This window comes from Gymnoscopelus microlampas (genome assembly GCF_963454915.1).
Source record: "Gymnoscopelus microlampas genome assembly, chromosome: 24".
NCBI classification, from domain to species: Eukaryota; Metazoa; Chordata; class Actinopteri; order Myctophiformes; family Myctophidae; genus Gymnoscopelus; species Gymnoscopelus microlampas.
Window position 1 is genome coordinate 14,368,549 of NC_139961.1, and position 24,506 is coordinate 14,393,054.

Below are 24,506 nucleotides of genomic sequence, written 5' to 3' on the forward strand. Positions count from 1 at the left end.
TCTCAGACCGGAGCGGAGCAGAGCGGAGCAGAGCGTCTCAGACCGGAGCGGAGAAGAGCGGAGCAGAGCGTCTCAGAGCGGAGCGGAGCAGAGCGGAGCAGAGCGTCTCAGGAGCGGAGCAGAGCGGAGCGTCTCAGAGCGGAGCGGAGCAGAGCGTCTCAGAGCAGAGCGGAGCATCTCAGAGCGGAGCGGAGCAGAGCGTCTCAGAGCAGAGCGGAGCGTCTCAGAGCGGAGCGGAGCAGAGCGTCTCAGAGCAGAGCGGAGCGTCTCAGAGCGGAGCAGAGCGTCTCAGAGCGTCTCAGAGCAGAGCGGAACATCTCAGAGCGGAGCGGAGCAGAGCGTCTCAGAGCAGAGCGGAGCATCTCAGAGCGGAGCGGAGCAGAGCGTCTCAGAGCGTCTCAGAGCGGAGCGTCTCAGAGCAGAGCGTCTCAGAGCGGAGCAGAGCGTCTAAGAGCAGAGCAGAGCATCTCAGAGCAGAGCGGAGCATCTCAGAGTGGAGAGGAGCAGAGCGTCTCAGAGCGGAGCGGAGCAGAGCGTCTCAGAGCAGAGCGGAGCATCTCAGAGCGGAGCGGAGCAGAGCGTCTCAGAGCGGAGCGGAGCATCTCAGAGCGGAGCGGAGCGTCTCAGAGCGGAGCGGAGCATCTCAGAGCGGAGCGGAGCAGAGCGGAGCAGAGCGGAGCAGAGCGTCTCAGAGCAAAGCGGAGCATCTCAGAGCGGAGCGGAGCATCTCAGAGCGGAGCGTCTCAGAGCGGAGCGGAGCATCTCAGACCGGAGCGGAGCATCTCAGACCGAGCAGAGCGGAGCGGAGCAGAGCGGAGCGGAGCATCTCAGACCGGAGCGGAGCAGAGCGGAGCAGAGCGTCTCAGACCGGAGCGGAGCAGAGCGTCTCAGAGCGGAGCGGAGCATCTCAGAGCAGAGCGGAGCATCTCAGAGCGGAGCGGAGCAGAGCGTCTCAGAGCAGAGCGGAGCGTCTCAGAGCGGAGCGTCTCAGAGCAGAGCGGAGCATCTCAGAGCGGAGCGTCTCAGAGCGGAGCGGAGCAGAGCGTCTCAGAGCAGAGCAGAGCATCTCAGAGCGGAGCAGAGCGTCTCAGAGCGTCTCAGAGCAGAGCGGAGCATCTCAGAGCGGAGCGGAGCAGAGCGTCTCAGAGCAGAGCGGAGCATCTCAGAGCGGAGCGGAGCAGAGCGGAGCAGAGCGGAGCAGAGCGTCTCAGAGCGTCTCAGAGCGGAGCGGAGCAGAGCGTCTCAGAGCAGAGCGTCTCAGAGACGCTCTGCTCTGCTCCGAGCGTCTCAGAGCAGAGCGTCTCAGAGCAGAGCGTCTCAGAGCGGAACGGAGCAGAGCGTCTCAGAGCGGAGCGTCTCAGAGCGGAGCGGAGCAGAGCGTCTCAGAGCAGAGCGTCTCAGAGCAGAGCGTTTCAGAGCGGAGCGTCTCAGAGCGGAGCGGAGCAGAGCGGAGCATCTCAGAGTGGAGTGGAGCAGAGCGTCTCAGAGCGGAGCGGAGCAGAGCGTCTCAGAGCAGAGCGGAGCATCTCAGAGCGGAGCGGAGCAGAGCGTCTCAGAGCGGAGCGGAGCATCTCAGAGCGGAGCGGAGCGTCTCAGAGCGGAGCAGAGCGTCTCAGAGCAGAGCGGAGCATCTCAGAGCGGAACGGAGCAGAGCGTCTCAGAGCAGAGCGGAGCGTCTCAGAGCGGAGCAGAGCGTCTCAGAGCAGAGCGGAGCATCTCAGAGCAGAGCGGAGCATCTCAGAGCGGAGCGGAGCAGAGCGTCTCAGAGCAGAGCGGAGCATCTCAGAGCGGAGCGTCTCAGAGCAGAGCGGAGCGTCTCAGAGCGGAGCGGATTATCTCAGAGCGGAGCGTCTCAGAGCGGAGCGGAGCAGAGCGTCTCAGAGCAGAGCAGAGCATCTCAGAGCGGAGCAGAGCGTCTCAGAGCGTCTCAGAGCGGAGCGTCTCAGAGCGGAGCGGAGCAGAGCGTCTCAGAGCAGAGCGTCTCAGAGACGCTCTGCTCTGCTCCGAGCGTCTCAGAGCAGAGCGTCTCAGAGCAGAGCGTCTCAGAGCAGAGCGTCTCAGAGCGGAACGGAGCAGAGCGTCTCAGAGCGGAGCGTCTCAGAGCGGAGCGTCTCAGAGCAGAGCGTCTCAGAGCAGAGCGTTTCAGAGCGGAGCGTCTCAGAGCGGAGCGGAGCAGAGCGGAGCATCTCAGAGTGGAGTGGAGCAGAGCGTCTCAGAGCGGAGCGGAGCAGAGCGTCTCAGAGCAGAGCGGAGCATCTCAGAGCGGAGCGGAGCAGAGCGTCTCAGAGCGGAGCGGAGCGTCTCAGAGCGGAGCGGAGCGTCTCAGAGCGGAGCAGAGCGTCTCAGAGCAGAGCGGAGCATCTCAGAGCGGAACGGAGCAGAGCGTCTCAGAGCAGAGCGGAGCGTCTCAGAGCGGAGCAGAGCGTCTCAGAGCAGAGCGGAGCATCTCAGAGCAGAGCGGAGCATCTCAGAGCGGAGCGGAGCAGAGCGTCACAGAGCAGAGCGGAGCATCTCAGAGCGGAGCGGAGCAGAGCGTCTCAGAGCAGAGCGGAGCGTCTCAGAGCGGAGCGGAGCATCTCAGAGCGGAGCGTCTCAGAGCGGAGCGGAGCAGAGCGTCTCAGAGCAGAGCAGAGCATCTCAGAGCGGAGCAGAGCGTCTCAGAGCGTCTCAGAGCAGAGCGGAGCATCTCAGAGCGGAGCGGAGCAGAGCGTCTCAGAGCAGAGCGGAGCATCTCAGAGCGGAGCGGAGCAGAGCGTCTCAGAGCGTCTCAGAGCAGAGCGGAGCGTCTCGGAGCGTCTCAGAGCGTCTCAGAGCAGAGCGTCTCAGAGCAAAGCGTCTGAGAGCGGAGCGGAGCAGAAAGTCTCAGAGCAGAGCGGAGCGTCTCAGAGCAGAGCGTCTCAGAGCAGAGCGGAGCGTCTCAGAGCGGAGCGTCACAGACCGGAGCGGAGCAGAGCGGAGCAGAGCGGAGCGTCTCAGAGCGGAGCGTCTCAGAGCAGAGCGTTTCAGAGCGGAGCGGAGCAGAGCGTCTCAGAGCGGAGCGGAGCAGAGCGTCTCAGAGCAGAGCGGAGCAGAGCGTCTCAGAGCGGAGCGTCTCAGAGCGGAGTGGAGCAGAGCGTCTCAGAGCAGAGCGGAGCGTCTCAGAGCGGAGCGGAGCGTCTCAGAGCGGAGCAGAGCGTCTCAGAGCAGAGCGTCTCAGAGTGGAGCAGAGCGTCTCAGAGCAGAGCGGAGCATCTCAGAGCAGAGCGGAGCATCTCAGATCGGAGCGGAGCAGAGCGTCTCAGAGGAGAGCGGAGCGTCTCAGAGCGGAGCGGAGCGTATCAGAGCGGAGCAGAGCGTCTCAGAGCAGAGCGTCTCAGAGCAGAGCGGAGCGGAGCGTCTCAGAGCAGAGCGTCTCAGAGCGGAGCGGAGCAGAGCGTCTCAGAGCAGAGCGTTTCAGAGCGGAGCGGAGCAGAGCGTCTCAGAGCGGAGCGTCTCAGAGCGGAGTGGAGCAGAGCGTCTCAGAGCGGAGCGGAGCAGAGCGTCTCAGAGCAGAGCGGAGCATCTCAGAGCGGAGCGGAGCAGAGCGTCTCAGAGCGGAGCGGGGCTGAGCGTCTCAGAGCGGAGCGTCTCAGAGCGGAGCGTCTCAGAGCGGAGCGGAGCAGAGCGTCTCAGAGCGGAGCGGAGCAGAGCGTCTCAGAGCAGAGCGGAGCGTCTCAGAGCGTCTCAGAGCAGAGCGGAGCGGAGCGTCTCAGAGCGGAGCGGAGCAGAGCGGAGCGTAGCAGAGCGTCTCAGAGCAGAGCGGAGCATCTCAGAGCGGAGCGTCTCAGAGCGTCTCAGAGCGGAGCGGAGCAGAGCGTCTCAGAGCGGAGCGTCTCAGAGCGGAGCGTCTCAGAGCAGAGCGGAGCGGAGCGTCTCAGAGCAGAGCGTCTCAGAGCGGAGCGGAGCAGAGCGTCTCAGAGCGGAGCGTCTCAGAGCAGAGCGTCTCAGAGCGGAGCGTCTCAGAGCGGAGCGTCTCAGAGCGGAGCGGAGCAGAGCGTCTCAGAGCGGAGCATCTCAGAGCGGAGCGGAGCAGAGCGGAGCAGAGTGTCTCAGAGCGGAGCGGAGCAGAGCGTCTCAGAGCAGAGCGTCTCAGAGCAGAGCGGAGCAGAGCGGAACGGAGCAGAGCGTCTCAGAGCGGAGCGTCTCAGAGCGGAGCGGAGCAGAGCGTCTCAGAGCAGAGCGTCTCAGAGACGCTCTGCTCTGCTCCGAGCGTCTCAGAGCAGAGCGTCTCAGAGCAGAGCGTCTCAGAGCGGAACGGAGCAGAGCGGAACGGAGCAGAGCGTCTCAGAGCGGAGCGTCTCAGAGCGGAGCGGAGCAGAGCGTCTCAGAGCAGAGCGTCTCAGAGCAGAGCGTTTCAGAGCGGAGCGTCTCAGAGCGGAGCGGAGCAGAGCGGAGCATCTCAGAGTGGAGTGGAGCAGAGCGTCTCAGAGCGGAGCGGAGCAGAGCGTCTCAGAGCAGAGCGGAGCATCTCAGAGCGGAGCGGAGCAGAGCGTCTCAGAGCGGAGCGGAGCATCTCAGAGCGGAGCGGAGCGTCTCAGAGCGGAGCAGAGCGTCTCAGAGCAGAGCGGAGCGTCTCAGAGCGGAGTGGAGCAGAGCGTCTCAGAGCGGAGCGGAGCGTCTCAGAGCAGAGCGTCTCAGAGCAGAGCGGAGCGGAGCGTCTCAGAGCAGAGCGTCTCAGAGCGGAGCAGAGCAGAGCGGAGCATCTCAGAGCGGAGCGGAGCATCTCAGAGCGGAGCGGAGCGTCTCAGAGCAGAGCGTCTCAGAGCAGAGCGGAGCGGAGCGTCTCAGAGCGGAGCGGAGCAGAGCGTCTCAGAGCAGAGCGTTTCAGAGCGGAGCGGAGCAGAGCGTCTCAGAGCGGAGCGTCTCAGAGTGGAGTGGAGCAGAGCGTCTCAGAGCGGAGCAGAGCAGAGCGGAGCGGACCAGAGCGTCTCAGAGCGGAGCGGAGCAGAGCGTCTCAGAGCAGAGCGGAGCGTCTCAGAGCGTCTCAGAGCAGAGCGGAGCGGAGCGTCTCAGAGCGGAGCGTCTCAGAGCGGAGCGGAGCAGAGCGTCTCAGAGCAGAGCGGAGCATCTCAGAGCGGAGCGTCTCAGAGCGTCTCAGAGCGTCTCAGAGCAGAGCGTCTCAGAGCAGAGCGGAGCATCTCAGACCGGAGCGGAGCAGAGCGGAGCAGAGCGGAGCAGAGCGTCTCAAAGCGGAGCAGAGCGGAGCGTCTCAGAGCGGAGCGGAGCAGAGCGTCTCAGAGCAGAGCGGAGCATCTCAGAGCAGAGCGGAGCATCTCAGAGCGGAGCAGAGCGTCTCAGAGCGGAGCAGAGCGTCTCAGAGCAGAGTGGAGCGTCTCAGAGCGGAGCAGAGCGTCTCAGAGCAGAGCGGAGCATCTCAGAGCAGAGCGGAGCATCTCAGAGCAGAGCGGAGCGTCTCAGAGCGGAGCGTCTCAGAGCGGAGCGGAGCAGAGCGTCTCAGAGCAGAGCGGAGCATCTCAGAGCGGAGCGTCTCAGAGCGTCTCAGAGCGTCTCAGAGCAGAGCGTCTCAGAGCAGAGCGGAGCATCTCAGACCGGAGCGGAGCAGAGCGGAGCAGAGCGTCTCAGACCGGAGCGGAGCAGAGCGGAGCATCTCAGAGCGGAGCGGATCAGAGCGTCTCAGAGCAGAGCGGAGCGTCTCAGAGCGGAGCGGAGCATCTCAGAGCGGAGCGGAGCGTCTCAGAGCAGAGCGTCTCAGAGCAGAGCGGAGCGGAGCGTCTCAGAGCAGAGCGTCTCAGAGCGGAGCAGAGCGTCTCAGAGCGGAGCAGAGCGGAGCGTCTCAGAGCGGAGCGGAGCAGAGCGTCTCAGAGCAGAGCGGAGCATCTCAGAGCAGAGCGGAGCATCTCAGAGCGGAGCAGAGCGTCTCAGAGCGGAGCAGAGCGTCTCAGAGCAGAGTGGAGCGTCTCAGAGCGGAGCAGAGCGTCTCAGAGCAGAGCGGAGCATCTCAGAGCAGAGCGGAGCATCTCAGAGCAGAGCGGAGCGTCTCAGAGCGGAGCGGAGCAGAGCGTCTCAGAGCAGAGCGGAGCATCTCAGAGCGGAGCGTCTCAGAGCGTCTCAGAGCGTCTCAGAGCAGAGCGTCTCAGAGCAGAGCGGAGCATCTCAGACCGGAGCGGAGCAGAGCGGAGCAGAGCGTCTCAGACCGGAGCGGAGCAGAGCGGAGCATCTCAGAGCGGAGCGGAGCAGAGCGTCTCAGAGCAGAGCGGAGCGTCTCAGAGCAGAGCGTCTCAGAGCGGAGCGGAGCATCTCAGAGCAGAGCGGAGCGGAGCGTCTCAGAGCAGAGCGTCTCAGAGCGGAGCAGAGCGTCTCAGAGCAGAGCGGAGCATCTCAGAGCGGAGCGGAGCGTCTCAGAGCAGAGCGTCTCAGAGCAGAGCGTAGCGGAGCGTCTCAGAGCAGAGCGTCTCAGAGCGGAGCGGAGCAGAGCGTTTCAGAGCAGAGTGTTTCAGAGCGGAGCGGAGCAGAGCGTCTCAGAGCGGAGCGTCTCAGAGCCGAGTGGAGCAGAGCGTCTCAGAGCGGAGCATCTCAGAGCGGAGCGGAGCAGAGCGTCTCAGAGCGGAGCGTCTCAGAGCAGAGCGTCTCAGAGCGGAGCGTCTCAGAGCGGAGCGTCTCAGAGCGGAGCGGAGCAGAGCGTCTCAGAGCGGAGCGGAGCAGAGCGTCTCAGAGCAGAGCGGAGCGTCTCAGAGCGTCTCAGAGCAGAGCGTCTCAGAGCGGAGCGGAGCAGAGCGGAGCGGAGCAGAGCGTCTCAGAGCAGAGCGGAGCATCTCAGAGCGGAGCGGAGCATCTCAGAGCGGAGCGTCTCAGAGCGTCTCAGAGCGGAGCGTCTCAGAGCGGAGCGGAGCAGAGCGTCTCAGAGCAGAGCGTCTCAGAGCAGAGCGTCTCAGAGCAGAGCGGAGCATCTCAGACCGGAGCGGAGCAGAGCGGAGCAGAGCGTCTCAGACCGGAGCGGAGCAGAGCGTCTCAGAGCGGAGCGGAGCATCTCAGAGCAGAGCGGAGCATCTCAGGAGCGTCTCAGAGCAGAGCGTCTCAGAGCAGAGCGGAGCGTCTCAGAGCAGAGCGTCTCAGAGCGGAGCGGAGCAGAGCGTCTCAGAGCAGAGCGTCTCAGAGCAGAGCGGAGCGTCTCAGAGCAGAGCGTCTCAGAGCGGAGCGGAGCAGAGCGTCTCAGAGCAGAGCGTCTCAGAGCAGAGCGGAGCATCTCAGACCGGAGCGGAGCAGAGCGGAGCAGAGCGTCTCAGACCGGAGCGGAGAAGAGCGGAGCAGAGCGTCTCAGAGCGGAGCGGAGCAGAGCGGAGCAGAGCGTCTCAGGAGCGGAGCAGAGCGGAGCGTCTCAGAGCGGAGCGGAGCAGAGCGTCTCAGAGCAGAGCGGAGCATCTCAGAGCGGAGCGGAGCAGAGCGTCTCAGAGCAGAGCGGAGCGTCTCAGAGCGGAGCGGAGCAGAGCGTCTCAGAGCAGAGCGGAGCGTCTCAGAGCGGAGCAGAGCGTCTCAGAGCGTCTCAGAGCAGAGCGGAACATCTCAGAGCGGAGCGGAGCAGAGCGTCTCAGAGCAGAGCGGAGCATCTCAGAGCGGAGCGGAGCAGAGCGTCTCAGAGCGTCTCAGAGCGGAGCGTCTCAGAGCAGAGCGTCTCAGAGCGGAGCAGAGCGTCTAAGAGCAGAGCAGAGCATCTCAGAGCAGAGCGGAGCATCTCAGAGTGGAGAGGAGCAGAGCGTCTCAGAGCGGAGCGGAGCAGAGCGTCTCAGAGCAGAGCGGAGCATCTCAGAGCGGAGCGGAGCAGAGCGTCTCAGAGCGGAGCGGAGCATCTCAGAGCGGAGCGGAGCGTCTCAGAGCGGAGCGGAGCATCTCAGAGCGGAGCGGAGCAGAGCGGAGCAGAGCGGAGCAGAGCGTCTCAGAGCAAAGCGGAGCATCTCAGAGCGGAGCGGAGCATCTCAGAGCGGAGCGTCTCAGAGCGGAGCGGAGCATCTCAGACCGGAGCGGAGCATCTCAGACCGAGCAGAGCGGAGCGGAGCAGAGCGGAGCGGAGCATCTCAGACCGGAGCGGAGCAGAGCGGAGCAGAGCGTCTCAGACCGGAGCGGAGCAGAGCGTCTCAGAGCGGAGCGGAGCATCTCAGAGCAGAGCGGAGCATCTCAGAGCGGAGCGGAGCAGAGCGTCTCAGAGCAGAGCGGAGCGTCTCAGAGCGGAGCGTCTCAGAGCAGAGCGGAGCATCTCAGAGCGGAGCGTCTCAGAGCGGAGCGGAGCAGAGCGTCTCAGAGCAGAGCAGAGCATCTCAGAGCGGAGCAGAGCGTCTCAGAGCGTCTCAGAGCAGAGCGGAGCATCTCAGAGCGGAGCGGAGCAGAGCGTCTCAGAGCAGAGCGGAGCATCTCAGAGCGGAGCGGAGCAGAGCGGAGCAGAGCGGAGCAGAGCGTCTCAGAGCGTCTCAGAGCGGAGCGGAGCAGAGCGTCTCAGAGCAGAGCGTCTCAGAGACGCTCTGCTCTGCTCCGAGCGTCTCAGAGCAGAGCGTCTCAGAGCAGAGCGTCTCAGAGCGGAACGGAGCAGAGCGTCTCAGAGCGGAGCGTCTCAGAGCGGAGCGGAGCAGAGCGTCTCAGAGCAGAGCGTCTCAGAGCAGAGCGTTTCAGAGCGGAGCGTCTCAGAGCGGAGCGGAGCAGAGCGGAGCATCTCAGAGTGGAGTGGAGCAGAGCGTCTCAGAGCGGAGCGGAGCAGAGCGTCTCAGAGCAGAGCGGAGCATCTCAGAGCGGAGCGGAGCAGAGCGTCTCAGAGCGGAGCGGAGCATCTCAGAGCGGAGCGGAGCGTCTCAGAGCGGAGCAGAGCGTCTCAGAGCAGAGCGGAGCATCTCAGAGCGGAACGGAGCAGAGCGTCTCAGAGCAGAGCGGAGCGTCTCAGAGCGGAGCAGAGCGTCTCAGAGCGGAGCAGAGCGTCTCAGAGCAGAGCGGAGCATCTCAGAGCAGAGCGGAGCATCTCAGAGCGGAGCGGAGCAGAGCGTCTCAGAGCAGAGCGGAGCATCTCAGAGCGGAGCGTCTCAGAGCAGAGCGGAGCGTCTCAGAGCGGAGCGGATTATCTCAGAGCGGAGCGTCTCAGAGCGGAGCGGAGCAGAGCGTCTCAGAGCAGAGCAGAGCATCTCAGAGCGGAGCAGAGCGTCTCAGAGCGTCTCAGAGCGGAGCGTCTCAGAGCGGAGCGGAGCAGAGCGTCTCAGAGCAGAGCGTCTCAGAGACGCTCTGCTCTGCTCCGAGCGTCTCAGAGCAGAGCGTCTCAGAGCAGAGCGTCTCAGAGCAGAGCGTCTCAGAGCGGAACGGAGCAGAGCGTCTCAGAGCGGAGCGTCTCAGAGCGGAGCGTCTCAGAGCAGAGCGTCTCAGAGCAGAGCGTTTCAGAGCGGAGCGTCTCAGAGCGGAGCGGAGCAGAGCGGAGCATCTCAGAGTGGAGTGGAGCAGAGCGTCTCAGAGCGGAGCGGAGCAGAGCGTCTCAGAGCAGAGCGGAGCATCTCAGAGCGGAGCGGAGCAGAGCGTCTCAGAGCGGAGCGGAGCGTCTCAGAGCGGAGCGGAGCGTCTCAGAGCGGAGCAGAGCGTCTCAGAGCAGAGCGGAGCATCTCAGAGCGGAACGGAGCAGAGCGTCTCAGAGCAGAGCGGAGCGTCTCAGAGCGGAGCAGAGCGTCTCAGAGCAGAGCGGAGCATCTCAGAGCAGAGCGGAGCATCTCAGAGCGGAGCGGAGCAGAGCGTCACAGAGCAGAGCGGAGCATCTCAGAGCGGAGCGGAGCAGAGCGTCTCAGAGCAGAGCGGAGCGTCTCAGAGCGGAGCGGAGCATCTCAGAGCGGAGCGTCTCAGAGCGGAGCGGAGCAGAGCGTCTCAGAGCAGAGCAGAGCATCTCAGAGCGGAGCAGAGCGTCTCAGAGCGTCTCAGAGCAGAGCGGAGCATCTCAGAGCGGAGCGGAGCAGAGCGTCTCAGAGCAGAGCGGAGCATCTCAGAGCGGAGCGGAGCAGAGCGTCTCAGAGCGTCTCAGAGCAGAGCGGAGCGTCTCGGAGCGTCTCAGAGCGTCTCAGAGCAGAGCGTCTCAGAGCAAAGCGTCTGAGAGCGGAGCGGAGCAGAAAGTCTCAGAGCAGAGCGGAGCGTCTCAGAGCAGAGCGTCTCAGAGCAGAGCGGAGCGTCTCAGAGCGGAGCGTCACAGACCGGAGCGGAGCAGAGCGGAGCAGAGCGGAGCGTCTCAGAGCGGAGCGTCTCAGAGCAGAGCGTTTCAGAGCGGAGCGGAGCAGAGCGTCTCAGAGCGGAGCGGAGCAGAGCGTCTCAGAGCAGAGCGGAGCAGAGCGTCTCAGAGCGGAGCGTCTCAGAGCGGAGTGGAGCAGAGCGTCTCAGAGCAGAGCGGAGCGTCTCAGAGCGGAGCGTCTCAGAGCGGAGCAGAGCGTCTCAGAGCAGAGCGTCTCAGAGTGGAGCAGAGCGTCTCAGAGCAGAGCGGAGCATCTCAGAGCAGAGCGGAGCATCTCAGATCGGAGCGGAGCAGAGCGTCTCAGAGGAGAGCGGAGCGTCTCAGAGCGGAGCGGAGCGTATCAGAGCGGAGCAGAGCGTCTCAGAGCAGAGCGTCTCAGAGCAGAGCGGAGCGGAGCGTCTCAGAGCAGAGCGTCTCAGAGCGGAGCGGAGCAGAGCGTCTCAGAGCAGAGCGTTTCAGAGCGGAGCGGAGCAGAGCGTCTCAGAGCGGAGCGTCTCAGAGCGGAGTGGAGCAGAGCGTCTCAGAGCGGAGCGGAGCAGAGCGTCTCAGAGCAGAGCGGAGCATCTCAGAGCGGAGCGGAGCAGAGCGTCTCAGAGCGGAGCGGAGCAGAGCGTCTCAGAGCGGAGCGTCTCAGAGCGGAGCGTCTCAGAGCGGAGCGGAGCAGAGCGTCTCAGAGCGGAGCGGAGCAGAGCGTCTCAGAGCAGAGCGGAGCGTCTCAGAGCGTCTCAGAGCAGAGCGGAGCGGAGCGTCTCAGAGCGGAGCGGAGCAGAGCGGAGCGTAGCAGAGCGTCTCAGAGCAGAGCGGAGCATCTCAGAGCGGAGCGTCTCAGAGCGTCTCAGAGCGGAGCGGAGCAGAGCGTCTCAGAGCGGAGCGTCTCAGAGCGGAGCGTCTCAGAGCAGAGCGGAGCGGAGCGTCTCAGAGCAGAGCGTCTCAGAGCGGAGCGGAGCAGAGCGTCTCAGAGCGGAGCGTCTCAGAGCAGAGCGTCTCAGAGCGGAGCGTCTCAGAGCGGAGCGTCTCAGAGCGGAGCGGAGCAGAGCGTCTCAGAGCGGAGCATCTCAGAGCGGAGCGGAGCAGAGCGGAGCAGAGTGTCTCAGAGCGGAGCGGAGCAGAGCGTCTCAGAGCAGAGCGTCTCAGAGCAGAGCGGAGCAGAGCGGAACGGAGCAGAGCGTCTCAGAGCGGAGCGTCTCAGAGCGGAGCGGAGCAGAGCGTCTCAGAGCAGAGCGTCTCAGAGACGCTCTGCTCTGCTCCGAGCGTCTCAGAGCAGAGCGTCTCAGAGCAGAGCGTCTCAGAGCGGAACGGAGCAGAGCGGAACGGAGCAGAGCGTCTCAGAGCGGAGCGTCTCAGAGCGGAGCGGAGCAGAGCGTCTCAGAGCAGAGCGTCTCAGAGCAGAGCGTTTCAGAGCGGAGCGTCTCAGAGCGGAGCGGAGCAGAGCGGAGCATCTCAGAGTGGAGTGGAGCAGAGCGTCTCAGAGCGGAGCGGAGCAGAGCGTCTCAGAGCAGAGCGGAGCATCTCAGAGCGGAGCGGAGCAGAGCGTCTCAGAGCGGAGCGGAGCATCTCAGAGCGGAGCGGAGCGTCTCAGAGCGGAGCAGAGCGTCTCAGAGCAGAGCGGAGCGTCTCAGAGCGGAGTGGAGCAGAGCGTCTCAGAGCGGAGCGGAGCAGAGCGTCTCAGAGCAGAGCGGAGCATCTCAGAGCGGAGCGGAGCAGAGCGTCTCAGAGCAGAGCGGAGCGTCTCAGAGCGGAGCGTCTCAGAGCGGAGCGGAGCATCTCAGAGCGGAGCGGAGCGTCTCAGAGCAGAGCGGAGCGGAGCGTCTCAGAGCGGAGCAGAGCAGAGCGGAGCATCTCAGAGCGGAGCGGAGCATCTCAGAGCGGAGCGGAGCGTCTCAGAGCAGAGCGTCTCAGAGCAGAGCGGAGCGGAGCGTCTCAGAGCAGAGCGTCTCAGAGCGGAGCGGAGCAGAGCGTCTCAGAGCAGAGCGTTTCAGAGCGGAGCAGAGCGTCTCAGAGCGGAGCGTCTCAGAGTGGAGTGGAGCAGAGCGTCTCAGAGCGGAGCAGAGCAGAGCGGAGCGGAGCAGAGCGTCTCAGAGCGGAGCGGAGCAGAGCGTCTCAGAGCAGAGCGGAGCGTCTCAGAGCGTCTCAGAGCAGAGCGGAGCGGAGCGGAGCGGAGCGTCTCAGAGCGGAGCGGAGCAGAGCGTCTCAGAGCAGAGCGGAGCATCTCAGAGCGGAGCGTCTCAGAGCGTCTCAGAGCGTCTCAGAGCAGAGCGTCTCAGAGCAGAGCGGAGCATCTCAGACCGGAGCGGAGCAGAGCGGAGCAGAGCGTCTCAGACCGGAGCGGAGCAGAGCGGAGCAGAGCATCTCAGAGCGGAGCAGAGCGGAGCGTCTCAGAGCGGAGCGGAGCAGAGCGTCTCAGAGCAGAGCGGAGCATCTCAGAGCGGAGCGTCTCAGAGCGGAGCGGAGCAGAGCGTCTCAGAGCAGAGCGGAGCATCTCAGAGCGGAGCAGAGCGTCTCAGAGCGGAGCAGAGCGTCTCAGAGCAGAGCGGAGCGTCTCAGAGCGGAGCGTCTCAGAGCGGAGCAGAGCGTCTCAGAGCAGAGCGGAGCATCTCAGAGCAGAGCGGAGCATCTCAGAGCAGAGCGGAGCGTCTCAGAGCGGAGCGTCTCAGAGCGGAGCGGAGCAGAGCGTCTCAGAGCAGAGCGGAGCATCTCAGAGCGGAGCGTCTCAGAGCGTCTCAGAGCGGAGCATCTCAGACCGGAGCGGAGCAGAGCGGAGCAGAGCGGAGCAGAGCGTCTCAGACCGGAGCGGAGCAGAGCGGAGCAGAGCGTCTCAGAGCGGAGCGTCTCAGAGCGGAGCGTCTCAGAGCGGAGCAGAGCGTCTCAGAGCAGAGCGGAGCATCTCAGAGCAGAGCGGAGCATCTCAGAGCGGAGCGGAGCAGAGCGTCTCAGAGCAGAGCGGAGCGTCTCAGAGACGCTCTGCTCTGCTCCGAGCGTCTCAGAGCAGAGCGTCTCAGAGCAGAGCGTCTCAGAGCGGAACGGAGCAGAGCGTCTCAGAGCGGAGCGTCTCAGAGCGGAGCGGAGCAGAGCGTCTCAGAGCAGAGCGTCTCAGAGCAGAGCGTTTCAGAGCGTCTCAGAGCAGAGCGGAGCGGAGCGTCTCAGAGCGGAGCGGAGCAGAGCGGAGCGGAGCAGAGCGTCTCAGAGCAGAGCGGAGCATCTCAGAGCGGAGCGGAGCATCTCAGAGCGGAGCGTCTCAGAGCGTCTCAGAGCGTCTCAGAGCGGAGCGTCTCAGAGCGGAGCGGAGCAGAGCGGAGCGGAGCAGAGCGTCTCAGAGCAGAGCGTCTCAGAGCAGAGCGGAGCATCTCAGACCGGAGCGGAGCAGAGCGGAGCAGAGCGTCTCAGAGCGGAGCGGAGCAGAGCGTCTCAGACCGGAGCGTCTCAGAGCGTCTCAGAGCGGAGCGTCTCAGAGCGGAGTGGAGCAGAGCGTCTCAGAGCGGAGCATCTCAGAGCGGAGCGGAGCAGAGCATTTCAGAGCAGAGCGGAGCATCTCAGAGCGGAGCGTCTCAGAGCGGAGCGGAGCAGAGCGTCTCAGAGCGGAGCGTCTCAGAGCAGAGCGGAGCAGAGCGTCTCAGAGCAGAGCGTCTCAGAGCGGAGCGGAGCAGAGCGTCTCAGAGCAGAGCGTCTCAGAGCGGAGCGTCTCAGAGCGGAGCGGAGCAGAGCGTCTCAGAGCAGAGCGGAGCATCTCAGAGCGGAGCGGAGCATCTCAGAGCGGAGCGGAGCATCTCAGAGCGGAGCGGAGCATCTCAGAGCGGAGCGTCTCAGAGCGTCTCAGAGCGGAGCGTCTCAGAGCGGAGCGGAGCAGAGCGTCTCAGAGCAGAGCGTCTCAGAGCAGAGCGGAGCATCTCAGACCGGAGTGGAGCAGAGCGTCTCAGACCGGAGCGGAGCAGAGCGTCTCAGAGCGTCTCAGAGCGGAGCGTCTCAGAGCGGAGCAGAGCGGAGCGTCTCAGAGCGGAGCGGAGCAGAGCGTCTCAGAGCAGAGCGGAGCATCTCAGAGCGGAGCAGAGCGTCTCAGAGCGTCTCAGAGCAGAGCGGAGCATCTCAGAGCGGAGCGGAGCAGAGCGGAGCAGAGCATCTCAGAGCGTCTCAGAGCGGAGCGTCTCAGAGCGTCTCAGAGCAGAGCGGAGCAGAAAGTCTCAGAGCAGAGCGGAGCGGAGCAGAGCGTCTCAGAGCAGAGCGGAGCGTCTCAGAGCAGAGCGGAGCATCTCAGAGCGGAGCGGAGCAGAGCGTCTCAGAGCAGAGCGGAGCGTCTCAGAGCGGAGCGGAGCAGAGCGTCTCAGAGCAGAGCGGAGCATCTCAGAGCGGAGCAGAGCGTCTCAGAGCGTCTCAGAGCAGAGCGGAGCATCTCAGAGCGGAGCGGAGCAGAGCGTCTCAGAGCAAAGCGGATCATCTCAGAGCGGAGCGGAGCAGAGCGTCTCAGAGCAGAGTGGAGCGTCTCAGAGCGGAGCGTCTCAGAGCGGAGCGGAGCATCTCAGAGCGGAGCGGAGCATCTCAGAGCGGAGCGTCTCAGAGCGTCTCAGAGCGGAGCGGAGCAGAGCGTCTCAGAGCAGAGCGTCTCAGAGCAGAGCGGAGCATCTCAGACCGGAGTGGAGCAGAGCGTCTCAGACCGGAGCGGAGCAGAGCGTCTCAGAGCGGAGCGTCTCAGAGCGGAGCAGAGCGGAGCGTCTCAGAGCGGAGCGGAGCAGAGCGTCTCAGAGCAGAGCGGAGCATCTCAGAGCGGAGCAGAGCGTCTCAGAGCGTCTCAGAGCAGAGCGGAGCATCTCAGAGCGGAGCGGAGCAGAGCGGAGCAGAGCATCTCAGAGCGTCTCAGAGCGGAGCGTCTCAGAGCGTCTCAGAGCAAAGCGTCTCAGAGCAGAGCGGAGCAGAAAGTCTCAGAGCAGAGCGGAGCGGAGCAGAGCGTCTCAGAGCAGAGCGGAGCGTCTCAGAGCAGAGAGGAGCATCTCAGAGCGGAGCGGAGCAGAGCGTCTCAGAGCAGAGCAGAGCGTCTCAGAGCGGAGCAGAGCGTCTCAGAGCAGAGCGGAGCGTCTCAGAGCAGAGCGGAGCGTCTCAGAGCAGAGAGGAGCATCTCAGAGCGGAGCGGAGCAGAGCGGAGCATCTCAGAGCGGAGCAGAGCGTCTCAGAGCGTCTCAGAGCAGAGCGGAGCATCTCAGAGCGGAGCGGAGCAGAGCGTCTCAGAGCAAAGCGGATCATCTCAGAGCGGAGCGGAGCAGAGCGTCTCAGAGCAGAGTGGAGCGTCTCAGAGCGGAGCGTCTCAGACCGGAGCGGAGCAGAGCGGAGCAGAGCGGAGCGTCTCAGAGCGGAGCGTCTCAGAGCAGAGCGTTTCAGAGCGGAGCGGAGCAGAGCGTCTCAGAGCGGAGCGGAGCAGAGCGTCTCAGAGCAGAGCGTCTCAGAGCAGAGCGGAGCAGAGCGTCTCAGAGCGGAGTGGAGCAGAGCGTCTCAGAGCAGAGCGGAGCATCTCAGAGCGGAGCGGAGCATCTCAGTGCGGAGCGGAGCAGAGCGTCTCAGAGCGGAGCGGAGCAGAGCAGAGCGGAGCAGAGCGTCTCAGAGCAGAGCGTCTCAGAGCGGAGCGGAGCAGAGCATCTCAGAGCAGAGCGTCTCAGAGCGGAGCGTCTCAGAGCGGAGCGGAGCAGAGCGTCTCAGAGCAGAGCGGAGCGTCTCAGAGCGTCTCAGAGCAGAGCGGAGCGGAGCGTCTCAGAGCGGAGCGGAGCAGAGCGTCTCAGAGCAGAGCGGAGCATCTCAGAGCGGAGCGGAGCGTCTCAGAGCGTCTCAGAGCAGAGCGGAGCGGAGCGTCTCAGAGCGTCTCAGAGCAGAGCGGAGCATCTCAGAGCGGAGCGGAGCATCTCAGAGCGGAGCGTCTCAGAGCGTCTCAGAGCGTCTCAGAGCGGAGCGTCTCAGAGCGGAGCGGAGCAGAGCGTCTCAGAGCAGAGCGTCTCAGAGCAGAGCGGAGCATCTCAGAGCAGAGCGGAGCATCTCAGAGCGGAGCGGAGCAGAGCGTCTCAGAGCAGAGCGGAGCGTCTCAGAGCGGAGCGTCTCAGAGCGGAGCGGAGCATCTCAGAGCGGAGCGGAGCGTCTCAGAGCAGAGCGTCTCAGAGCAGAGCGGAGCGGAGCGTCTCAGAGCAGAGCGTCTCAGAGCGGAGCAGAGCAGAGCGGAGCATCTCAGAGCGGAGCGGAGCGTCTCAGAGCGTCTCAGAGCAAAGCGTCTCAGAGCAGAGCGGAGCAGAAAGTCTCAGAGCAGAGCGGAGCGGAGCAGAGCGTCTCAGAGCAGAGCGGAGCGTCTCAGAGCAGAGCGGAGCATCTCAGAGCGGAGCGGAGCAGAGCGTCTCAGAGCAGAGCGGAGCGTCTCAGAGCGGAGCGGAGCAGAGCGTCTCAGAGCAGAGCGGAGCATCTCAGAGCGGAGCAGAGCGTCTCAGAGCGTCTCAGAGCAGAGCGGAGCATCTCAGAGCGGAGCGGAGCAGAGCGGAGCAGAGCATCTCAGAGCGGAGCGGAGCAGAGCGTCTCAGAGCGGAGCAGAGCGGAGCGTCTCAGAGCGGAGCGGAGCAGAGCGTCTCAGAGCAGAGCGGAGCATCTCAGACCGGAGCGGAGCAGAGCGGAGCAGAGCGTCTCAGAGCGGAGCGGAGCAGAGCGGAGCAGAGCGTCTCAGAGCGGAGCAGAGCGGAGCGTCTCAGAGCGGAGCGGAGCAGAGCGTCTCAGAGCAGAGCGGAGCGTCTCAGAGCAGAGCGGAGCATCTCAGAGCGGAGCGGAGCAGAGCGTCTCAGAGCAGAGCGGAGCGTCTCAGAGCGGAGCGGAGCAGAGCGTCTCAGAGCAGAGCGGAGCATCTCAGAGCGTCTCAGAGCGTCTCAGAGCGTCTCAGAGCAGAGCGGAGCATCTCAGAGCGGAGCGGAGCAGAGCGTCTCAGAGCAGAGCGGAGCATCTCAGAGCGGAGCGGAGCAGAGCGTCTCAGAGCATCTCAGAGCGGAGCGGAGCAGAGCGTCTCAGAGCGTCTCAGAGCGGAGTGGAGCAGAGCGTCTCAGAGCAGAGCGGAGCATCTCAGAGCGGAGCGGAGCGGAGCAGAGCGTCTCAGAGCGGAGCGGAGCAGAGCGTCTCAGAGCGGAGCGTCTCAGAGCGGAGCGAGCGTCTCAGAGCGGAGCGTCTCAGAGCGAAGCGGAGCAGAGCGTCTCAGAGCGGAGCGGAGCAGAGCGTCTCAGAGCAGAGCGGAGCGTCTCAGAGCAGAGCGGAGCGGAGCGTCTCAGAGCGGAGCGGAGCAGAGCGGAGCAGAGCGTCTCAGAGCAGAGCGGAGCATCTCAGAGCGGAGCGGAGCATCTCAGAGCGGAGCGTCTCAGAGCGTCTCAGAGCGGAGCGTCTCAGAGCGGAGCGGAGCAGAGCGTCTCAGAGCGTCTCAGAGCAGAGCGGAGCATCTCAGAGCGGAGCAGAGCGTCTCAGAGCAGAGCGGAGCATCTCAGAGCGGAGCGGAGCAGAGCGTCTCAGAGCGTCTCAGAGCGGAGCGTCTCAGAGCAGAGCGTCTCAGAGCGGAGCAGAGCGTCTCAGAGCAGAGCGGAGCATCTCAGAGCAGAGCGGAGCATCTCAGAGCAGAGCGGAGCATCTCAGAGTGGAGTGGAGCAGAGTGTCTCAGAGCGGAGCGGAGCAGAGCGTCTCAGAGCAGAGCGGAGCATCTCAGAGCGGAGCGGAGCAGAGCGGAGCAGAGCGGAGCAGAGCATCTCAGAGCGTCTCAGAGCGTCTCAGAGCAGAGCGTCTCAGAGCAGAGCGGAGCATCTCAGACCGGAGCGGAGCAGAGCGGAGCAGAGCGTCTCAGAGCGGAGCGGAGCAGAGCGGAGCAGAGCGGAGCAGAGCGTCTCAGAGCGGAGCAGAGCGGAGCGTCTCAGAGCGGAGCGGAGCAGAGCGTCTCAGAGCAGAGCGGAGCGTCTCAGAGCAGAGCGGAGCATCTCAGAGCGGAGCGGAGCAGAGCGTCTCAGAGCAGAGCGGAGCGTCTCAGAGCGGAGCGGAGCAGAGCGTCTCCGAGCAGAGCGTCTCAGAGCAGAGCGGAGCATCTCAGAGCGGAGCGGAGCGTCTCAGAGCCGAGCGTCTCATAGCAGAGCGTAGCGGAGCGTCTCAGAGCAGAGCGTCTCAGAGCGGAGCGGAGCAGAGCGTCTCAGAGCAGAGCGTTTCAGAGCGGAGCGGAGCAGAGCGTCTCAGAGCGGAGCGTCTCAGAGCGGAGCGGAGCAGAGCGTCTCAGAGCAGAGCGGAGCATCTCAGAGCGGAGCGGAGCAGAGCGGAGCAGAGCGTCTCAGAGCGTCTCAGAGCAGAGCGGAGCGTCTCGGAGCGTCTCAGAGCGGAGCGTCTCAGAGCAGAGCGTCTCAGAGCGGAGCGGAGCAGAGCGTCTCAGAGCGGAGCGGAGCAGAGCGTCTCAGAGCAGAGCGGAGCGTCTCAGAGCGTCTCAGAGCAGAGCGTCTCGGAGCGTCTCGGAGCGTTTCAGAGCGGAGCGGAGCGGAGCACTCTCAGAGCGGAGCACTCTCAGAGCGGAGCGTCTCAGAGCAGAGCGTCTCAGAGCGGAGCGGAGCAGAGCAGAGCGTCTCAGAGCAGAGCGGAGCGTCTCAGAGCGGAGCGTCTCAGAGCGGAGCGTCTCAGACCGGAGCGGAGCAGAGCGGAGCAGAGCGTCTCAGAGCGGAGCGTCTCAGAGCGGAGCAGAGCGGAGCGTCTCAGAGCAGAGCGTCTCAGAGCAGAGCGTCTCAGAGCAGAAAGTCTCAGAGCGGAGCGTCTCAGAGCGGAGCGTCTCAGAGCGGAGCGGAGCAGAGCGTCTCAGAGCAGAGCGTCTCAGAGCGGAGCGTCTCAGAGCAGAGCGGAGCAGAGCGGAGCGTCTCAGAGCGGAGTGGAGCAGAGCGTCTCAGAGCGGAGCGGAGCAGAGCATCTCAGAGCGTCTCAGAGCAGAGCTCTGAGACGCTCTGCTCTGCTCCGCTCCGCTCTGAGACTGCTCTGCTCGCGAGCGTCTCAGAGCAGAGCGTCTCAGAGCGGAGCGGAGCAGAGCGTCTCAGAGCGGAGCGGAGCAGAGCGCCTCAGAGCAGAGCGGAGCGTCTCAGAGCGTCTCAGAGCAGAGCGTCTCGGAGCGTCTCGGAGCGTTTCAGAGCGGAGCGGAGCAGAGCGTCTCAGAGCGGAGCACTCTCAGAGCGGAGCGTCTCAGAGCAGAGCGTCTCAGAGCGGAGCGGAGCAGAGCAGAGCGTCTCAGAGCAGAGCGGAGCGTCTCAGAGCGGAGCGTCTCAGAGCGGAGCGTCTCAGACCGGAGCGGAGCAGAGCGGAGCAGAGCGTCTCAGAGCGGAGCGTCTCAGAGCGGAGCAGAGCGGAGCGTCTCAGAGCAGAGCGTCTCAGAGCAGAGCGTCTCAGAGCAGAAAGTCTCAGAGCGGAGCGTCTCAGAGCGGAGCGTCTCAGAGCGGAGCGGAGCAGAGCGTCTCAGAGCGGAGCGTCTCAGAGCGGAGCGTCTCAGAGCAGAGCGGAGCAGAGCGGAGCGTCTCAGAGCGGAGTGGAGCAGAGCGTCTCAGAGCGGAGCGGAGCAGAGCATCTCAGAGCGTCTCAGAGCAGAGCTCTGAGACGCTCTGCTCTGCTCCGCTCCGCTCTGAGACTGCTCTGCTCTGAGACGCGGAGTGGAGCAGAGAGCGGAGCGTCTCAGAGCAGAGCGTCTCAGAGCGGAGCAGAGCGGAGCAGAGCGGAGCGTCTCAGAGCGGAGCAGAGCAGAGCGTCTCAGAGCAGAGCGTCTCAGAGCAGAGCGTCTCAGAGCAGAAAGTCTCAGAGCGGAGCGTCTCAGAGCGGAGCGTCTCAGAGCGTAGCGGAGCAGAGCGGAGCGGAGCAGAGCGTCTCAGAGCAGAGCGTTTCAGAGCGGAGCGTTTCAGAGCGGAGCGGAGCAGAGCGGAGCGGAGCAGAGCGTCTCAGAGCGGAGCGTCTCAGAGCGGAGCGGAGCAGAGCGTTTCAGAGCGGAGCGTTTCAGAGCGGAGCGGAGCAGAGCGTCTCAGAGCGGAGCGTCTCAGAGCGGAGCACTCTCAGAGCGGAGCGTCTCAGAGCAGAGCGTCTCAGAGCGGAGCGTCTCAGAGCGGAGCACTCTCAGAGCGGAGCGTCTCAGAGCAGAGCGTCTCAGAGCGGAGCGGAGCAGAGCGTCTCAGAGCGTCTCAGAGCGGAGCGTCTCAGAGCGGAGCGGAGCAGAGCGTCTCAGAGCAGAGCGGAGCGGAGCAGGGCGTCTCAGAGCGGAGCGTCTCAGAGCGGAGCGTCTCAGAGCGGAGTGGAGCAGAGCGTCTCAGAGCGGAGCATCTCAGAGCGGAGCGGAGCAGAGCGTCTCAGAGCAGAGCGTCTCAGAGCGGAGCGTCTCAGAACGGGTACGCATGTGTAATTCGAAGATTTCTTCGGCTATTCAAAAAAATAGCAGATCTACAAGCTCATACACTATGAGCTCACACTATGAGCTCGTAGATCTGCTATTTTTTAAAAAAATCTTGAACATTTGCGCATATCTTTGAATATGTATATGTTTTGAGCGAACATTTTTACTCAAATCTTTGCTTCTGGGGGTCCCTGGAACAAAATATTTTGAGATGGGGGGGTTCCGCGGCCAAATACATATCTAAAAATGTTTTCTAAATCCTAACAGCATGTTGCTGTATCAGTGGTGCTGCAACTTTTCCATGTCAAGGACCACCCTTACAAAAATGCCCCCCCCCCCCCCCCCTCCACTCCCCTCCCTCCCAGAGGAACAGTTCGGAAAAGATTTGCAACATTTTTCCTCGTTTTTTCAAAAAGAAAAAAAAAGTCAAAACAGCCAAAGAAATCTTAAAGTGACACAGATGCGTTCCCGGTCTTAATGGGTTAAAAAACAAAAACACCCTAAAAGTGGGGAAATATGCAGGGCTATTATCTCTTGTTTATGAGAGCCATTACCATTCAAGCTTTTCATAACATGTACAGGTGACAAAAACAAGGCCGGCGGGGGGGTGAAAAAAATCTGAAAAACAAATTAACTGCACAAAAACATCAGGCACTCTTAATTTCAAGGCTATCCGCTTATCCGTTTCAGATCCATCTTGCTGATATCATTCAGATGTTCTAATATATCCCGAGGAGCGATCGTTTCCCCATCGGCCTCATTTATCTTTGTCACGTCGCTCGGAACTAGGTTCCAGTTCATCTTGAAAACATGATGCCAAACTGTAATCTCCCTGTGTGTGCGCGTGTGTGTACGTGTGTGTGTGTGTGTGTGTGTGTGTACGTGCGTGCGTGCGTGTGTGGTAGGAGGGGGGGTCCAGATAATGGAGGAAGCCATTAACTTCCCCGCCCCTCTTCATTTCCTCACGGTGGAGTCATGGTTTCTCTGTGGTATCGATTGTGCCGGGGGCACGCCTCATTAATGGCCTCCCTCAAGATGAAGCCGGCTGCCCGGTGAATGAGACAGCGCTGTTTCCTCAGCACCAACCGCATCGTGACGGATCGCGCGGGGAACTGGATTATACGCTAGTCTGATTAGTAACGACAATGATGATACTTGCTGTGTGTTTTTAGAGCTATAGAGTGAGCAACAAAAACACAAGAAAATCATTTTCCCGCAGGTGCGTGGAGGGCCGACTGGGGGGTCCCCTCCTCCCAGCCCCGTACCCTAGGATCGGGGTGCCTTGGGCTGGGTAGAGACGGGCGGCGCGTCGCCCGGTTCTTTTTGAAAATTCTTTCTAAGTACAAAGTACCACCAGGTCCCTGCGGAGGGGGTGCCCTCCACCCAGCCCCGTACCCAGGATTGGGGTTCCTTGGGCTGGGTAGAGGGGCGGCGTGAGGCCCCTGCCCTGGTTCTTTTGAAAAAAACATGATCTACAAGCACCGCGTGCCGCGCTATGAGCTTGTAGATCTGCTATGCTTGAATAGCCAAAGTATAAAATAATGGTCAAAGTGGTTACACAGGTGCGTTCCCGGCTAACCGGTTTTAATGGGTTAACGCGCTGAATACTGATTGCCTCGGTTTGTTTAGTTTTTTTGTTTGTTTTTTGAGACACTGCCAGAATGACGGGCGGATGTTTCTGCTTGAGGAACAGCCATGTAGACACCATCAAAGCTCACACACACACAGGCTGCTGAGAAATGAATGTACCAGCCACGCCCACTGAGAGAGAGATGAGAGAGAGTAGTGGATGCATTGGAAATACTCCAGTAAAGTCAAACTACCTCAAAATTGTACTTAAGTACAGTACTTGAGTAAATGCACTTAGTTAATTTACACGACTGAGAGAGAGAGAGCGAGAGCGAGAGAATAACGACAGTGGTGTCGACTGTAGACAGACAGACAGACAGGGAGAAAGAAAGAGACACAAACAGAGACAGAGGGAATAAAGGTAAATCAAGACAAATGAGTGCAGTGTTCACTCTCTAACCATCCACTCGAGACAAAGTGTACAAACACAGTAGAAAGAGAGAGCGAGAGAGATAGTTCTGTGCTCTTATTGTTCGATTTGATGTCTCTGTGACCATACAGTTTCCCTTGTGTGTGTGTGTGTGTGTGTGTGTGTGTGTGTGTGTGTGTGTGTGTGTGTGTGTGTGTGTGTGTGTGTGTGTGTGTGTGTGTGTGTGATTGATTCTCTGCCTTACAGTCTGTGCTCAAGGTTTCCTATACTTATTGTCTGCGTTGAGAAGCTCAGACGGTGGCACTGCTGCTATGCACGGTGTGGGTGTTATGGTCTTTTGTTGTACATCATACATGGGCAACTGGCTTCACTTAATGCGGCCCGCAGGTTCATTTCAGAATGCTGATATATTATTGATTTCAGCTGTCACAATTCCAAACATGCAAACGTGACCCGCTTTAATTACTTCAGTCTATATTAGCAGCTTAATGACTTCAATGTATTTGTATTTAAGTTCATAAAGTTAACATAAGTATAACTAAATGCATTCAGAAGTTTAAAAAAATGGAACTTTTCAGGATTCCAATTCAAAAATGGAAAATAAAAAAATCAGGATTCCAAAAAAAAAATTGCAAACATTGCAGATCTACAAGCTCGCACTGCGACGTGTTTTGAACTTGCAGATCGGCTATTTTTGCTACTTTAGTGTGACATAGAATGGCGAAGTACGACATTAATTTACAAAAAAAGTTAAAATATGGAGATAAGAGGTGTCTGCTCGACAGTATATGCAATGTTGCCCTCTGGAGTTAGTGTGGAAATATAGTGGCCCTCTCCACCATCAAAGTTGCATCACCCCTGGTGTACATACTGTACAACGTGTTCGTGCCAAGGACCCCCAAATTGATATTTATTTGGCCACGGACCCCCATCTGAAAATGCTTTGTGCCAGGGAGCCTGTGCTTGTAGATCGGCTATTTTCTAAAGATTTGTATACATTTTGAAGACTTGAAATGGGACATTCTGCATAATGAGTCATTTTAATTTTGGTACATTAGGTATATTTTGATGCCAATACTTTTGAATCAAGTACATTCTGAACACCAGACTTTTATTTCTTACATTGTGGTATCGATACTTTTACTCAAGTAAAAACTGTGAGTACTTCTTACACCACTGGTACAGTCAGTGCTGTGGGGCAGAAGCCAGCTAAATCCATTTTTGAGCTTTTTCTTTTTTTTTCCACATAAATCAGTGCTATTGAACACCCCTTACGTCTGTTTTTTTTTCTTTTTTCATTTCCTGAAAAATGAACCTTTTGGAGTTAGCTGGTTTCTGCCCGAACGAACAGCAGATATATAGCCTACCTGTGTGGTGTGTGGGGGGTGTAGACCAGGTTGAGGTTGAGCGTCACGATGCCAGACTCGGGGTCTCTGCCGGCTGCCAGGACCCCCACAGACACACAGCCGTCCGCCCCCTCCTCCGGCCACTCTGCGTCCCCACAGCGCACCTCGCACAGGAAGTCCTCCAGCAGCACCTCCGACGCTGTCAGAGAAGAAGAAAGGAACAAGCAACAAGCAAAGAAGAGCGGCTGGGATGAGAGAAGCACCATGCATATACACACATGCACGCACTTTTTCTTTTTTACCTTGAACCCCCATATTAACCCATTAAGACCTGGAACTGTGTCATTTTTAGATTTGAGCTAAAAAGCATTATTTTACACTTTGGGCTATTTTTGAAAAAACGTGAAAATGTGTGCAAATCTTTGAATATATATATTTTTACAGCGAACATTTTAACTCAAATCTTTTTTAACTCAAAAGACATCTAGAATCGGCTTCAGGTCTCAATGGGTTAATGCAGAGGGTGTCTATTTGGAGGCCTCTGCACCATCATGCAAAGATAATACAATTCAC